This window comes from Stigmatopora nigra, chromosome 9, assembly GCF_051989575.1.
Source record: "Stigmatopora nigra isolate UIUO_SnigA chromosome 9, RoL_Snig_1.1, whole genome shotgun sequence".
In the NCBI taxonomy this organism is placed as follows: Eukaryota; Metazoa; Chordata; class Actinopteri; order Syngnathiformes; family Syngnathidae; genus Stigmatopora; species Stigmatopora nigra.
In genome coordinates this window covers 8,466,442-8,482,107 of record NC_135516.1, presented here as the reverse complement: position 1 = coordinate 8,482,107, position 15,666 = coordinate 8,466,442, and the positions used below count along the sequence as shown (strand labels likewise).

Sequence of the window (15,666 nt, the reverse complement as noted above, 5' to 3'; positions counted from 1 at the left end):
TGCAGCAACATTGCTGGACAAATCTTTTTGACATGTCAAAGTTTTGAAAATATAACAGTAAAGTAAGCTGTCATACACTTGCAAATGAGAGTGAACGAGATAGCCAAGACATAGACTGATGGGAAAAGTATCCGTTCACTGACTTCAAGTACAATATAGAGAAACTAAAAAACCATTTGGCGAAAAGATCGAATTTTGCTACAAATAGCAGAATTCTGCAAGTATTTCCTGCCCTGGGCAACAGTGCTGTTTATGGATGCCAATGTAATTTGAGGCTTAGTTTAAGTTTAGAAGATGCTTATTAAACATTTTTGTAATAAGCAATGAAAATGATGAGTCCAATTTAACTCCAGTTGTACGAATTAAGGTTTCAAGATTTTTTTCCACCAGGTAAGTCTTTGTTCTGGATCAACATACATTTTGGTCTGAACTTTTTTTTAGTGCAATTCCTTTTCAAATTGCAATTTTTGCAAGTAAAGTAAGATTTGATGACAAACCTACTCTTAGCAAAAGATGTGTAATCATTCGACAAAACGGTCTAGATGGCGTAACACTAAAAAATAAGGATATTACAAAAAAAGAACAGGTAATGAAAACATTTTTTCAATAAGCGTTCCCAATGAATTTCCCATTTTGTGACAAAATATTTTTTGTTGAAAAAAAAAGAGTGGCCTTAAATATTAGAACATAAAAGCAAGTATCTGTTGGATTTATTTCTTTAGAGAAAAAAAAATCACATTAGCCTCCATCTTTTAGACCTTGACCCGGTCAATATGACAGCATTGCTGAGCTTCTAAACAGCAACCAGGTGATTTCATAACCCTCTTTCAAATTCCAAATTCTGTCTGATCCATCAACATGCCTGATTAGAAGTGTTTTCTGTTTTGTGGCAACATCTTCTGACTGCTGCCACACGCACTAGTGAGCTCTTCATGCACAGATCATGGGCACACAAAGGATCCAGTCTGTAGATTAAAATGCCACTTAAAATACAAGAATAGCTTGGTTTGCTCATTAAAAACAGAAAATACACAAGGGAATAAGATGACAATTACTCACAGTACGACAGGTTTTGTGATTGCTGGATATTGTTTTTGGAAGGTATGTTTCCTCCTTATAGCTGTGATTCTATTTTAATGCCTCCTATAGGTGTGTAATACATTTTCATCGAACTGCTGTACGCTTTCCTCCTTGGTGCAGTTGTTTGATCAGGTGTGAACACAGTAATCAAACACTGGCAAGAATCAAATCAACCGCAGTCTTCGAGGTGGTCTCGCTGGCGTTGGAGACAAACTCTACGGTGTGTTGTTTGTGGTTAGAAATTGCCTGACCACAAAATGATTCAACTGCCAATCTTCTAAAAAAAAAGACAACAATATAATATATATCATTTTCCCAAAGAAAGACATTTAATGTGTTATGATTCATTTTACATTATTGGAAACCTGTCACTTGGTACACAAAAAAAAGATAGTTTGTTTGGTTATCCACTTATTCTATTCAAACCAAATTTAAAAGATATAGTGAAAGAAATATTATAATTGTGGGGTGGAATTTCCTGAGTACGGGATGAATAATGTTTTTTCTAATCTAAGATAATCTAGCCGGGAAAACGCACTTTCTGGTGAAGCACTACCAGTTTCGTCATACGCAGTTTCTGGGTTTGATGACAATTCGGCTTTTGCCTATGTCCGATTATTAATCTAAAATTTAAATAAAAGCCAATATTTCTAGGATGTGGCCACCTGAGATAAGGGCAGACATTTTGTCTCAGCTTTCCTAAACAATATGACAATGAATACTATGTCATGCACTCCAGTATATTAATGTGTATACATTTATAGCTAAAATCCCAAAATGGCAGCACCCATAACCTGTAACATTTTTTTTGACTTGAACACTAAAATACTTTGAGGAACTATCTTTTATAGGAATCTCAATTATACTTTGTGTTGTCTTGCACTCTAGCTATACTAAAAAAAACAATGTGCATTAAAAATAATATCATCGATCTTACATCATTCTAACTCCAACATCCCAAAAAACTCTAAAATGTAATCTCTCAAAGTCTGTCCAGTCACATCACCTGAAAACTACTTTTGCCATTTGGATGGAGGCGAACATAAATAAACAACTTGATCATCACTCATACTACATTTTCATTTGCCACAAACTCTGTCCTTTTTTTTGCCAAGCACAGGTTTGATCCGTAACGATAGCTACAAAAGAAAAGAGGATTTATTTTGTATATACATTCTGAATAGCATTTTTTTGCATCGGGCAAACCGGTGGGGCGAGTGGTTAGTGCGTCGGCCTCACAGTTCTAAGGTTCTGGGTTCAAATCCAGGGCCTGTCCAACTGTAAGGAGTTTGCATGTTTTCTACGAGCCTGCGTGGGTTGCCTCCGGGTACTTTGGTTTCCTCCCACATTCCAAAAACATGCATGGTAGGCTGATTGGACAATCTAAATTGCCAGTAGGTACGGGTGTGAGTTCGAATGGTTGTCCGACTCCCTGCGATTGGCTGGCCACCGATTCAGGGTGTCCGCCCTGTCTATGGCCCGCATTCAGCTGGGATAGGCTCCAGCACCCCCCGGCACCCTAATAATAAAGCGGTTGAGAAAATGAGATGAGATGTTTGTATCCGACGTGTGCCAGGAGACTTCTTTGTCCCGATCTTTTCCGCATTGTTGTCATTATGCATGTCATTTTCACTGAAAAGCAGTGTTAAATGAGCTGCGAGAAGCGTGTCTGTTATCCATGACGAGGTGCAATCAATAGTCAGCTTCCATCGATCTACCTTAGTGTTAATGTTATTTGGCAGGAACCCTTCAGGAAGACAGCAAATGATTTTTTTTTTCACCCTCTATCTCAAATTAGGGCAGTCAATTCAATATCAAGAGGTCACATCTTCCAAGTCTAAATAGCTACAGTCCCTGTCAGTTGTGCTGACAGACTCTAGGATTATCTCACTTAGGTGCAGGAGTTTCCGAACAAAACGCAAGACATCAATGCAGAAAGCTGTGGCTTTATTTTTGAAAGACGAAGAAAAACCGCTTCCTACGGTACCTATTTCTGGCAGCCAGGACAACTGTAATGATAGAAAAGCTTGCATTTGCTTGTGCAACTGAAAGAACACTTTAAATATTCCAACTTGTAAATTGTGTAGAGAATAGAAAGAGGGGATTGAGGAGTATAAATGAGCTTCTCCCTCTGGGCAGCAGATTGTTATAGTCTCTTGAAATCTGGGTCTTTGTTGTGTGCGAGTGCTGTAATTGAAAAGTTCCAGCCCCCCCACTTTTTCTTTGCGCCTCACTATTTTGCTTCCTTCGTGCTCTCAATATCCTGATTTCCTTTCCTTGTCTGACATGCCCAACTTCCTCTTTGCACCATGCAGAAATCCCCTCCTTCTCTCTTCCACACTATGTTCTTTCAGCATCTCGCCTTTCTCTCTTTATTTGAATTCTCTGTCATCTCTCATTTGACTCATTCTTCCCACCCCCTCCCCCGAGTTCTTCCTCTTCCCGACTAGGCTTCCTGCTGTGCTTTAAGATGGCTGTACACCAGTTTGATCACTTGCGCCCCAACCGTGAAGTGGAATCAACCTTAGAGGGGAAATGGCGCGAAGAAGTGACTTGAGTCCAAGAACATGATGTAAAAAGATCTGACATTGCCTGAATACGAATGCGCCCAGCCTGCTAACACGCAATGTGCCAAAGTAATCACAAGCCAGGAGTGGCATTGTGATTTCATCCAGCGTTAGAAAGAAAAGGTGGTGGGTGGTGAATGGTGACATATTCAAGTGCACCTTATGTGATGTAAATAGCTTTGGCAGACTGCACAAGTCTCTATTTGTGGCTGTGATTTTTGTAGCTTGGCATCATATCCGTTTATTTGCTCAATAGGTTGTGTCGCTGTTGGCGCGACATTGCTGCTTGGCCCACACCTTGTACTATTTACCGAGTGTTTGCTTTCTTGAAATCTTTAATTATGAAATGATAAAATGGAGCTAGTGTGGAACGCAGATCAATAGACCCCCCCTTGTGCTGTTCTCGCAACATTGATAATGGATGGAAATGCAACATAAGTGGCAGGTTGGGAATTTGACAAAAGTAGATGAGCTGGCAGAGGCTTTGGTTTTAAAAATCAATATTTGGAATGTTTTGATTGGAGCAAGAGTTCATTGTTGATACAATGGAATATATCGGGATGATATATTGCATTATTTGCAGTATATTTATGAGGAGTTCATTTGTAAAAACGCAAAACTGGTATATATCTATTTCTATACATTTTAAGTTTTACAAAACACTTTGTTATGCACATTGCTATTCCAATATACGAAAACAAGATCCAAGTAACGAAATCAACCAAAGCGTAAACACATTCCCTGTATTGGTTATTTTATTTTCAAATTGCTGTTCTGCTCAACGTCTATACCCAATCTTATCCATTTATTCTTTCATTTTCAACACGGCTTATTTATGTTGCTCTGAGGGCTCACAGAAGAGGAGGACTACACCCTAAACTGGTCGCCAGTCAGTCGTACAGCACACATTGAGACAGACAACCATTCACACGCGCATTAACTTCTTCACAAAGTGGCAATCGAACCCATAGTTCCCACACCGAAGTCAGGTTTTTTCATGACAGGTTTGCAAAACATTTCTGGGCTTTAAAATGGATCAATAAATGAGTAGAAACAATTATATTTGCAGTAAATCGCCAATGCCCTGCAGGCTTGTCAAATTAGCAAGTGTTTGGGCAGATTTAACATCCTCTCAACATTATTGAAATCAGTTAATAATAGTTTCTATTTGATATCCACTTGTGCTGCGCAACAGTGGAGCACTGGCATATGCGAAATCAGCCATCAAACGTTTCCAGGTCTGCTCATGTGGGAAGGGCTAATGGAAGTGCAAATAGATGAAAGAAGAAAAGTAGCGGCATTCTCAAACATAGACGAGGTCAGTGTGGCTGAGCGGGCTGCCGCTCTCTTGGTTATTCAGGTCAGGAAACACATATGTCCGAGGCTTTGTCAAATCTTTGGCTTCTGTGGCCCGGCTGCTATTTTTGCTCTATCCCTGTACATGCCCTTTCATTCTTGAGTCACACTGGGGCATTGCAGGGGCCGACCTAGAATACTAAAAGGCTGTCACAAAACAATGCATGAACATCTGTGCGCTGGAAAGGTAATTTGAGGGAAGGCTGAAAGAAACTGCTTTCCCTGCTATTAAGTTATCTTCTTAATACAGCATTAGCAGATGCACTCAAGAATGAGCTGTACTCAACTCAAATCCATCTAAATGCTTATTTCACAAAATGTTCATATAGTTATGTGACTTTATTGAAAATGTCATAATTTCTTTGTACTCAACCATGTTCTCTGCATTGTTTAGTAGATGTGGAATCATCAAAGTACAAATGCATTGCTCATTATTGAAGCTTTTAACCGACGTTTACACAACTCTAACATTTTTTTTAAACTGTGGAACTCAGTAAGAGATGTGCTGTTTGTATTTGGTTCTGCTATTTATATTTAATGCAATGCAGTCATTTACTATGTTCAAAAATATGTCACTGCATTCATTTGAAGTATGCATCTCACAGTTCCCATTTCGGCTATCTATGTCTTCAGTCTCTGCCTTTCAAGCAGGCAAGTGGACATTTTTTCACTGGTTGCAAAATATGGAATCTGTCTACCAACAAGAGGTCAAGTATGAAACTAACACAAGCTACTTTCGGTTAAGTTTCTCACCCTCTGTGAGCCTTGTGAGGAAAAGTGGTTCAGAAAATGAATGAATTAATGTTTTCGGGGTGATAGGATATGAGCAAGATGAATAGATGCTAAACCATTGTTTTTCAACCTTAAAAAAAGCTAAAATGCGTCATATTTTTTGTCTGTTTGCTCTGATTTTATGATATTGAATTTCCCCAAACATGGAGAGAAACAATATGATTACTTTGTCAATACTTTCCCACGAGGAAAATCATTGCTGTTTTTTTTAAAGTTTTTTTTCCCATCTGTTGCATTGCATATCAAATATTTATTCTGAATTTTTTTTTTGCTTTTGGTCCCTGTCAAATAGAAAAGAAAGAGCCAAGCACCCAAAGGCACTGCTGTGCTTACCGAATGATTGCTGATGGTCCCCACTTGCTGTTCACTACTGAAAAGCTTGTGTACAGAAGCTTTCATGGTGAATTCTGTCTGAAAAGACCATCCTGCTGTATCTGTAAATGAGAAATTTATAGAGATAAAACTGACCAAACTCATAAAACCTATTCATATGGCACTTATTTTATCTTTACTATTGTTTAGGTGTAAATAAATGATGTACATTTGTCCATGTTTGAAAATGGCAGTCAACTTTGGATTAGAACCATCAGCCCTTAAATCGTAGGTATCATCGCGCATAGAGAAGTCAGATTTCCGTCTCGTCTGTCACGCCATTGGTTCCACCTATGATTTTATATGATTCCTGCAATCATATCTATCTTTTTTGGCACTCTGACACAAACATTTTCTTCAAGCTGTAGGGCATTTTATTCTTCAGATTTACAAAGCAATGCCATCTCCTCACTAATGTTGCTTATTTTATCCAAAGTGATCCTTTACTCCCATACAGTGGCCCCTTGTTTAAAATTTCAATAGTTTTACATTTTAACATGACTGAGCATTGCAAGCCAAGGCAGGGAAAAAAACAGAAAGAAATCAACAAAAGCAAATCTTCAATCCAAGCTAAAAGCATTTGATGAGAATTGCTAGGAATAAAGACCTTGGCTTTGCATAGATTTTCCAAAGCCAGACCAAGATTCAAAAAACCATCGACTGATGTGGAAAAAATAAAGAAGATGTTGACAAGTTTGGTTTAATTAAATCTGAATGTGTGTTTATATTTCAACAAGAATGTTCTATTTGCCAGAAGACTCAGATGGATGCTATTGATATGAAAGGAAGTTTGGTCCTCAAACACATTGGATGCGGCTTCGCAACGTTAGGTTAATCTACGCTGTCAACATTTCAAAACGACGGAAGGACACTAAAAATACTTTTTGAATCAAGCTAAGCCTCTTACTTCAATGCGAAATTGTGGTCCGTTTCGTGTGCTCGGCTTTTGCTCTTTCTGTTGTTATCTGTTAATCTGTGCCATGGCTTCTTCTTCTTACTTCCATCTGTCTGAAACCTCGCTAAGAGGGAATGTTGTAAACACTCTGTTTGTCTTCCCAGCAGATAGTTAAGAATCTGAAAACGTCAGTGCACAGTAACAATGTTTTTTTTCTTCTCTCTCGCTCGGTACGCCGTCTTGTCTGCAGCACAACTCGTTAAAGGGAAATCCTGTCTGAATCCCGCATAGCTACCTGTTGTCCTCATTAACCCAACGTGTAGTCTATTCATGTCTGTCACAGCAGCACACACAGTTTACAAGTGTTCAACATTTTCATCTATAATAATTCGACATTTGGTTCACTGTAAGGAGTGACTCTGCTGTCCGAGAATGAGGTGTATAATCCTTTGCCTGCAAAACAGGCCAGGTCATGTGGAGAGTTTTGTTTTGTTTGAGGCATTTTGAGCTTTGGACTATTTTAGGAACTGCGGTCATTTTAGCCAGTTATTGTTGTACACTGCAGTGTCAGCAATTGAGGATTAGGATTTGGGATTAGGAGCTCATTTTCACTTTTTTTTTTTACTACTTGCCCAGGCTATGGGTTCATTGCGGGACTTAACTTGAGGAGATGTCACTTTTAAGATGACAGCCAATTCCAAAAGCCTGAATGCTGTGGAAATGAACAAAACATTGATGTGGTGTAAGACTGTCCCTTATTTAAAAAGAGACTTATAAACAAGTTTGGGTAGATTTCTGACCAACTCGCAGAGTACATGTTCTGATTTAGTATGAGTAAATAGTTTTAAATGTTCTGTAATCTGGAATTCCAGGAACAAAAGGCTTGGAATTATGTATTCTATGTTTCATGGTTTGATAGACATAATGAGTTTCACTTTCTGAAAAAAAAAAAAAAACTGCAAGTGTAATTCTAGCCAAAGAACAAAGACTTTGTTGTCCAATCCCCAAATATATACTTGCATGTCCTGATTGCATTGTGGTATTGTGTTATCCGGTTGATTAGTAGCTGAACATCCAGGAGGCGAGTATGTCACATGCCTATGCCAAAAGAGGGGCAAAACGCCAAAGAGGAGGAGCAGGAAAATTGGCTTGAAATTGCTTTTCCGGAGACATTGATAAGACTGAGTGAGACATTATAGTCTGTCCGCATTTGAATGTTAACTTGAGTAAACTGTGAGCATGCCATGAATGGAATGGCTACCTGCAATTTCTGCGACTCGTTTAATTAATTTGCCAACACAAATAATTGTTATATAATCCCTATTCTGTAAAAACAATTCAGGCATTAATGAGTACACATTGAATAGTGTAGAAAGTGGCCATCAATAGTCAAATGCAATCTTTTCTGGAATGCCAGTTGACCTCAGTATTTTTAAATGGGTCATTAAAGAAATGTATCCCAGAATCATACTGTGGTAATGAGAAATATCCTTTAAGTTTTTTTTTTTTTAAAGAGCCTGCAGAACCAGAAGTGAAGAGCACAGTTGTTATGTGTGAGAGCTCACAGGCCTGCGAGCAGCACACGCTTCTAGGTTAATGAATCATGATGGTGCCAACAGCAGAATTTGGATGCACTTGAGCTGGACTGTGTCAGCTTTTAGCCTCTGCATTTTAATAGGGAATTCACATTTGGAAACCACATCGCATATGTGGAGCAAATTTGAGAAAGGTTACCTGTCTCTGCCTGTCTAATTCATTAAAATTGTTGTTTTTCCAAGAGAGGGGTGTTAAGTAAGCTCTTTTTTATGAAAAGCTTTGCATTTCTGTTCTTAATAACTGAGCTTAGATCACAGATTTTCCTAAAGGCAAACACATTCATGCCTTGCTGTACTTTGATTTAGATTCGCTCGGAAACAAAATCTTCTAAGTGTATTGTCTAACTGAATTAAGCGGTCTTTGGTTGACTGTTGCCTGCTAAAATATTGACCAGCGCTAAGTAAGATGTGAGCACACATTTTTGTTGGGTGACTGCAGTAATCACAAATCCATGATGCTAGTGGGTAGGTCTTTCAAGAGCCTGCGTCTAAGATTCACCTTTTGTAGTCTTAATTAAAGCATTTGTAGTGACATCACTATTTTGACATTTACAGACAAGAAGTGCAAAGGGGAATCACTGACTGGTTGTGTCAACAGAAGCTGTGTTGGAGTTATGCCCACAATATTATCATACATTTTCTATGCACTTTGCCTGAATTTCAACATATTCCTGCTTTAGTCAAAGATTCATTTCATTTCTTACCACCTTAATCAAAACGTGATGTGCCGAGGCGTCTTGGAGTTCTTGTGCCATGTGTTTTGACTATAGTGATGAGATTGTGAACGTGTTTTGAAAACTCTGCCGTTCCAATTGTGTAACGCGCACCTCCCTTTAGATTTGGAAGTCTATGTAATCAGGGACTCTGAATGTAATATAAATGGACAAAAGAAAAGAAAAGGCAGAACATCAATGTACATCCTCGTTGCAAGTGAAATCCAGAGGGTGTATTTCCTCTTTATTTATGCATGTTTTTGTGGGTGTTGAAGGACGAATCTGACAAACTCAAAAGTCAAACAATTAGTAGTCAGACTTGTAGGAAGAATAAAAAAATAGTGTCATATTGAAGAAGAAAAAGGGAATTTACAACAATTCCCAGATGTTTTTAGGGAAGGAAAAAAAGTGTTGACCAGTCAGCCAAATCAGTGTTTGAGGTGTTTTTGTTTTTTGGACTCTCTTTCACACTACTAGGGAAAAGTCAAAAGCTCGAGACATGCCATTTTCCTTGCTTTTCCTTACAATTGTTACCATTCACCACGATAGACGTCCAATAGATCAATTTATCTGGGCGGGGCGGACAGGAATTCAAGCACATTCAGTTCAAATGGCAGCGAGTCAGCTAACTCTTTCACTGGCAGCCTTCCCCGTTAGAATGGATTTGATGTCTATTCCCATCAATGAGTTCATTTATTTGAATTAACAAAGAGTTATATGTAGTTGCCCGGCTCAGAGTTAAATACATCTCAAACATAATTTCATTTAAATGATTTCTATGATCATACTCACTTTCTGCATATATAAATAACTGCCTGGAATGACTGTTGATCAGTATTTCATACCTCTGTCACTTAGTATTGCATAAAAACTGCATGGGTTGCACTATTGTTGCTCTATCACTGTTCTGCACTTCAGATCACTTCATATTAATGGACAGTTTTCATCTTCACTTGCACAGCTTTCAGTGTACTGCACCTCTGCACTACTTTTATCTTTCTTTATCTAAATAGCTCTCTGTATTTTCTTGTTATGTACTTTTGTTATACTGTCTTATTTGCAGTTTATTGATATACTAAAATGGTTGGCCAGGAAAAATGTAATTCATTAATCAGAACTTAATTGTGATTGGGAAAGTACAAATAATACATTTAACATGAAAGCTAAAAGATTGCAAAAATAATGAAAGCTTTAATAACATAGTGTGTAGTATTATGTGAAAATATTTCCTCCAATGAATTCTTTTGGGTGGAAAACTACCCTCAAGTCTTTTTTCAGTATTTTGTCCAAGGTATTTACATCCATTATCTGAACAATTGAAAATACTACACATATTTTCAAAAATAGTTGAGATCCTGTATGTAGTCAGGAAAGGGAGATAACTGTCATCGATCCCTCTCATCACATTCCCCACGAGTTGTGGAAATAGGGGAACTGAAAAGAGAGTGCACAAACATGTGTGTGCACCAAAGTATATAGATGGCTGAGTGTTTGCCCCACAGGGTGCAGCTTCATTTGCAGCACCGCAAATGGAGTAGTAATGGAAAGGTTTAACAAGAAGGATGCATTTGTTTCCTATTATGACACACAAAAAGCATTGCCCCCAAGAAAATCTACACCGCCTATCCACTTCCTTCTTATTACAACATTTTTCCCCCCACCGCAAAAATGTCTCTTGCGTACGTGTGTCAAGTCTTTAATTCTCTCTAATGGAAAGCATTTATTCATTTCTCATTAATACAAAGCCAAGTCTAGTCTTCAAAGCTGTACCAACAGTTTGAAGCTCATCTGCATTCTAACTGTGTGATACAAATGGGAGGATGACATGAACCAACACTGATGCAAGACACAAGTCCCTATGCTTCACTAAGCTAAATTAAAGAAATGCTTTGTGTTGACAAACAATGACGGCTCCTGAACAAAAACCAGTCGGTGTTTCACGGTTTTGTCTTCACAAAAGGAAGAACCATCAAATGACACTCCCTGGCTAGATCCTTCGGTAAACACAACACACTTCAATTCAACTATTTTTCCAAACAAAACCACCCAGTGTATCAAGAGTAAATACTTCCTTCAAATTTCCATATATTGTTGTATTAAATACAAAGCGCATGAAAACACAAAATATTACAAAAAAAGAAATATCAGCCTTATATTGTCAGTGCAACCAGATATATGCACAGAAAGTGGCCAAGTTTAATTTTTCAGATAAAAGTGTAATCATAAATAGCACAAAGGGTAATACTGTAAAGACAAAATGATTTTCTAATATTTTAAAGTAATTAGATTTTATTACTTAAATGCTACTCACTTTTTACCCAACATAGTTTTACTGAAAAAACAAACTCTGCCAGCACTCTAAACTGCAAAAGAAAAATGCACATCAAGATCGTGAAAACTCATTTAAACTATTCCGATACACTTGGCTTGTGACAAATGAATAAAAGACTCAAACATAATCCCACATTGCAGGTGGTAGTGCACAGGCCAAACAAGCAATAATTTACAGTGGAAGATGCATGTTGGAATCACACTAGCATGACTCGGAAAACACCTCGAGCTGAATGACTCAGAAATGGCAATGACACGGCTGCACGGGCAACAGTCTCTGCGCAATGTAAAAAAAAACTCAACAGGAAAATATAATACACAAATCATATATGTATAGAATAGCTGCAACATGAACACCAAGTGACCAAAACACAAGCACAGATTTATAGCGGAAGTGTAAGATATGGCGCTGTAGATCCCTCTTCCCCATATAGTGGCTCTACTAGTTTCACAAGAGAAATAACATTGATAAACATATGATTTGTTTATACCAATCGGATGCTCATGCTCATAGGATGATACAGCAGATGCTTTGTTTCTATATTCATTTATATATTTTTATGGCCCAATATGATAGGCTATTGTGCAATAAGAATAGTTCATCTCAGGCTGAGAAAAATATATACTAAACAAGATACCCATGTTAGTTCAAACATGGCATAAACAAAGTATTAAAAAAACAAAACAAACAAAAATCCCTGCCTAAAAAGACTTAGGACCTTAGGCATTAAAAAGCATGTGGAAAATGGCAGCAGCAACTCTCTCTGAAGTTGAAACTGAAAATAATGAACACCCATGGTCTCATATTCAAAGTATGGTTCGCTTACACACGGCATGAAAAAGAAACTATATATAAAGCTGTGTCTTTTGTGTTTACCAAACGAGGTCGACATTTTGACAAAGTGTTTGTTGGTAATGTGTTAATTTGTTTATCATGTGGAGATTGTAGAATTCAGTTTTTATCCGTCTGATTAAATTTAAAAAGAGTTAGTCAATACTTGAGTATTCTTTTTACCCAATACTTCTTGTACTTGAATAAATGATTTGTATAACTACTTTACCTTGCAATTTTTTGGCTATTTTATCCACCTCTGGTGGTATGACATTAGCTGATAATGACAAATCAATTTTAAATGAAAAGACTGCAATGAATGAATGAGTTATTGTGGACTTGACAAATAAAGAACCTAAAAGATGAACATCAGTTAAGAGTTGGCAATACTAATCCTCTTATTTTCTTTTGCATTTGTAGGAGCTCATCAAAAGTTAAGGTGGGCTATGTGGGTCTCAATAACTCTGATATATCTGAACACAGAACATAATGTGATGAATTCATATTTGTAAGGAACCAAATAACATTAAAAGGTTGAAATTCGGTTAACTCTTTTTTTTTTACAGGGGAAAAGAATCCTCTGCTGTTTGAAGAAGTAGAAGTAGAGCAGTACTTCATTTGTTAATTCTCGACAGCATTATTTCTCTGCATAGTTTCTTCTCTACGTCGGCTATCACCGAGTTCACGTGCACCCATAAAGACATGAAGCAGCCACCACATTTTTCTTCTTAAGATTGACTTTTGTAAGTAATTTCATAAATGATTTCTAGTTTGGTGTCCAAGTGTACAAATATTTCATTTCTATGCTTTCATTTTACAGCTGTATGGCAGCATTCTTAAAGCTAATCAATAATGGATTTTCTTAGTTATTTTGCTTTTTTTTTTTTACTGAATTGTTTTCATTCTTAACCATCGAGATGGATAGAATTCCAAGACATTTTAATGCCCAGTTCTGATTTCTAGTAGCAATGCATTCAGTAAAACACATTCACACCAAGGAACAAAGTAGGGCTCAAGGAAGCAGGACAGAAGGGCTGACGTGTTCTATTTTTGGCTGGCTGTTTAAAGATATTAGGATGAGTATTAGATTTCTCTCTGATGGTGAGGTAGTAATCTTCAAATTCCAATTATTTAGCTGATTTGAGCACCCTGATTTTTTTTCCTAGGGTAGAAATATAATCATTCAAAATGAAGAATTTTAGCAGTTTGGAGAATTAAATATATCCTTTTCTCAGTAAAGGAGAGGAAAAAAATTCAATACGGCTTTCATGCACTCCACAAGTAGATGGAAACATTTCACATTGGGCCAGGTTGGATTAGGAATTCCACCATCCCATACATGAGAATCAAACTGGAAACTGAAACGAAATCAATATGTTCCCACACTACCATAAGGCTTTTCACTGTAAATGCTTCTACCGAATTATTTTGGTTCAAGCAATATGAACCACTTTTCGTCGGTTACGGCACAAGAATGCATTTCTGTGTCAAGAGATCTAAAAGTAATAATGACATGGCAATTTCATTTTGATTAGAGTATTATAATCCAGCAAGGGAAATATAATTTAAAATTTTGGTTTGCATACCACACAAGAAAAAGAGATAAGAAATTGCGAAAAAGTGACTGGACTCCCAAACTTTCGCACAGGCGTCTAGCCAAAGGTTTCTATATAAATGTAATTTATTTCTCAACTATTACAATGCATAGGACATCAATCAATGGCAGCCAATGAGTTTACATAACAAAGTATACACAATATAGATAATGAATGCAACCCAAGTTCTATTTCTGACACACACAAGCGAACAGACTCAATGAGAAAACATTAACGAGTCAACATGTGAGTTTTACTACCATCTGTTACTTCATTTCATGGGAGTATTAAGAGAGGCAGCCGCCCTCATACATAAAAACATGTCCTCATCAGGTATGCCACACTGTTGGATTGTGTGTTAACTTTCTCAACCCTGAGGTGAGTTTTACCTTTTCCAACTCTGCTTGTGGGGCCATATACACTGTATAGAGCTAATTTAGTTACTGCGCCGTCTCCACAGTGAATATTAGTTTCAGGGCTGCTGTGATTCGTCATGGGGGAGAAGAGAGAGCCAAAACTAAGCTTAAAACGCTCTTATATGTTAAATCGGGTCCAGTGCCACTTAAGTTTTATTTCTTTGACCCACTTTCTCGAGTAGTTAAGCGATGTTTTTTGAATTATTACACAGTAATGACTCTAGCTGTCACTCACAAACTGGTACTAAAGTAAGCCACATGCCCACACATATAAGCCTGTCTTTATCATGAAGGGTGTCATTTTGTTTAGTGGGAGCAAAGTGGAACATGGCTTGCGCCATGCAAATGGTTAAGAATGGTTGAAGGTGACCACTTTAATGCAAGTGGAATGTGTGTGTGTGTTGGCGTCTTAAAGTGATGACAAAGGAGCAGTGATGGATGAAGATGGACAAAAAAAACAAGGTCCTGAGTGGAATATCCATGACAACGTGGACCACGATCCGGGATTTTTTGATGGGGATGCCGTGTCAAGGAAAGCTGGCCATGAATGACAGATGACATTGAATTTGAAGGTTAAAAGTGCACTTATTCATCGTTAACTTTCAAGTTTGACAACGGTATTTTTCACAATCAAGTCCTCATGTAACATTTTCATTCAGAGCAATAAGATTGACATCCTCTAATGTCAAATAATCTCTCAAAACATCAAATAATCAAACTGACTGCAAAGGCTCATTTGAAATATTGTCCCTGATGAATTATTGATTAATACACGTAACGTGTAAGAGTCACATGTCAAAACTTTTTGATAGATGCATTGGACAGTGGTTGCACTTGAACCCTGTGTAATGCTGTAATGGGAGTCTTAAAAGTGCTGTATATCAAATCAGGGATGAAGGCTAAACCTCAATGCCATCAGCTAGTGTGTGAATGTGTGGCTCCCTGTGGGTCCCTGACCCTGATCAGAGCTTTGACAAAAAAAAAAAAAAAAAGATTAAAAAATGTTGAAGACAGCCAAAGTGATAACTCACACGAGCAGAGGTGATGTTAAATTTGATCCCAAACATTGAAGAGGGTGCTGCGAAATTTTCGATACACCTAAGTGGTTCAATCTAGGATTAG

General features: G+C 37.6%; 1 long non-coding RNA gene across 1 annotated transcript in view; it reads right to left on the bottom strand.

Moving 5' to 3' along the window:
- Positions 1 to 381: 381 nt before the first annotated feature.
- LOC144202149 (uncharacterized) overlaps positions 382 to 15,666 on the bottom strand; it is a 57,308-nt gene continuing 42,023 nt past the window's right edge. The window contains exons 4-6 of the long non-coding RNA XR_013327471.1: positions 6,129 to 6,229; positions 1,060 to 1,357; positions 382 to 965 (exon numbers count right to left, since the gene is read on the bottom strand). This is a non-coding gene — a long non-coding RNA (uncharacterized LOC144202149). The remainder of the gene's footprint in view (positions 966 to 1,059; positions 1,358 to 6,128; positions 6,230 to 15,666) is intronic.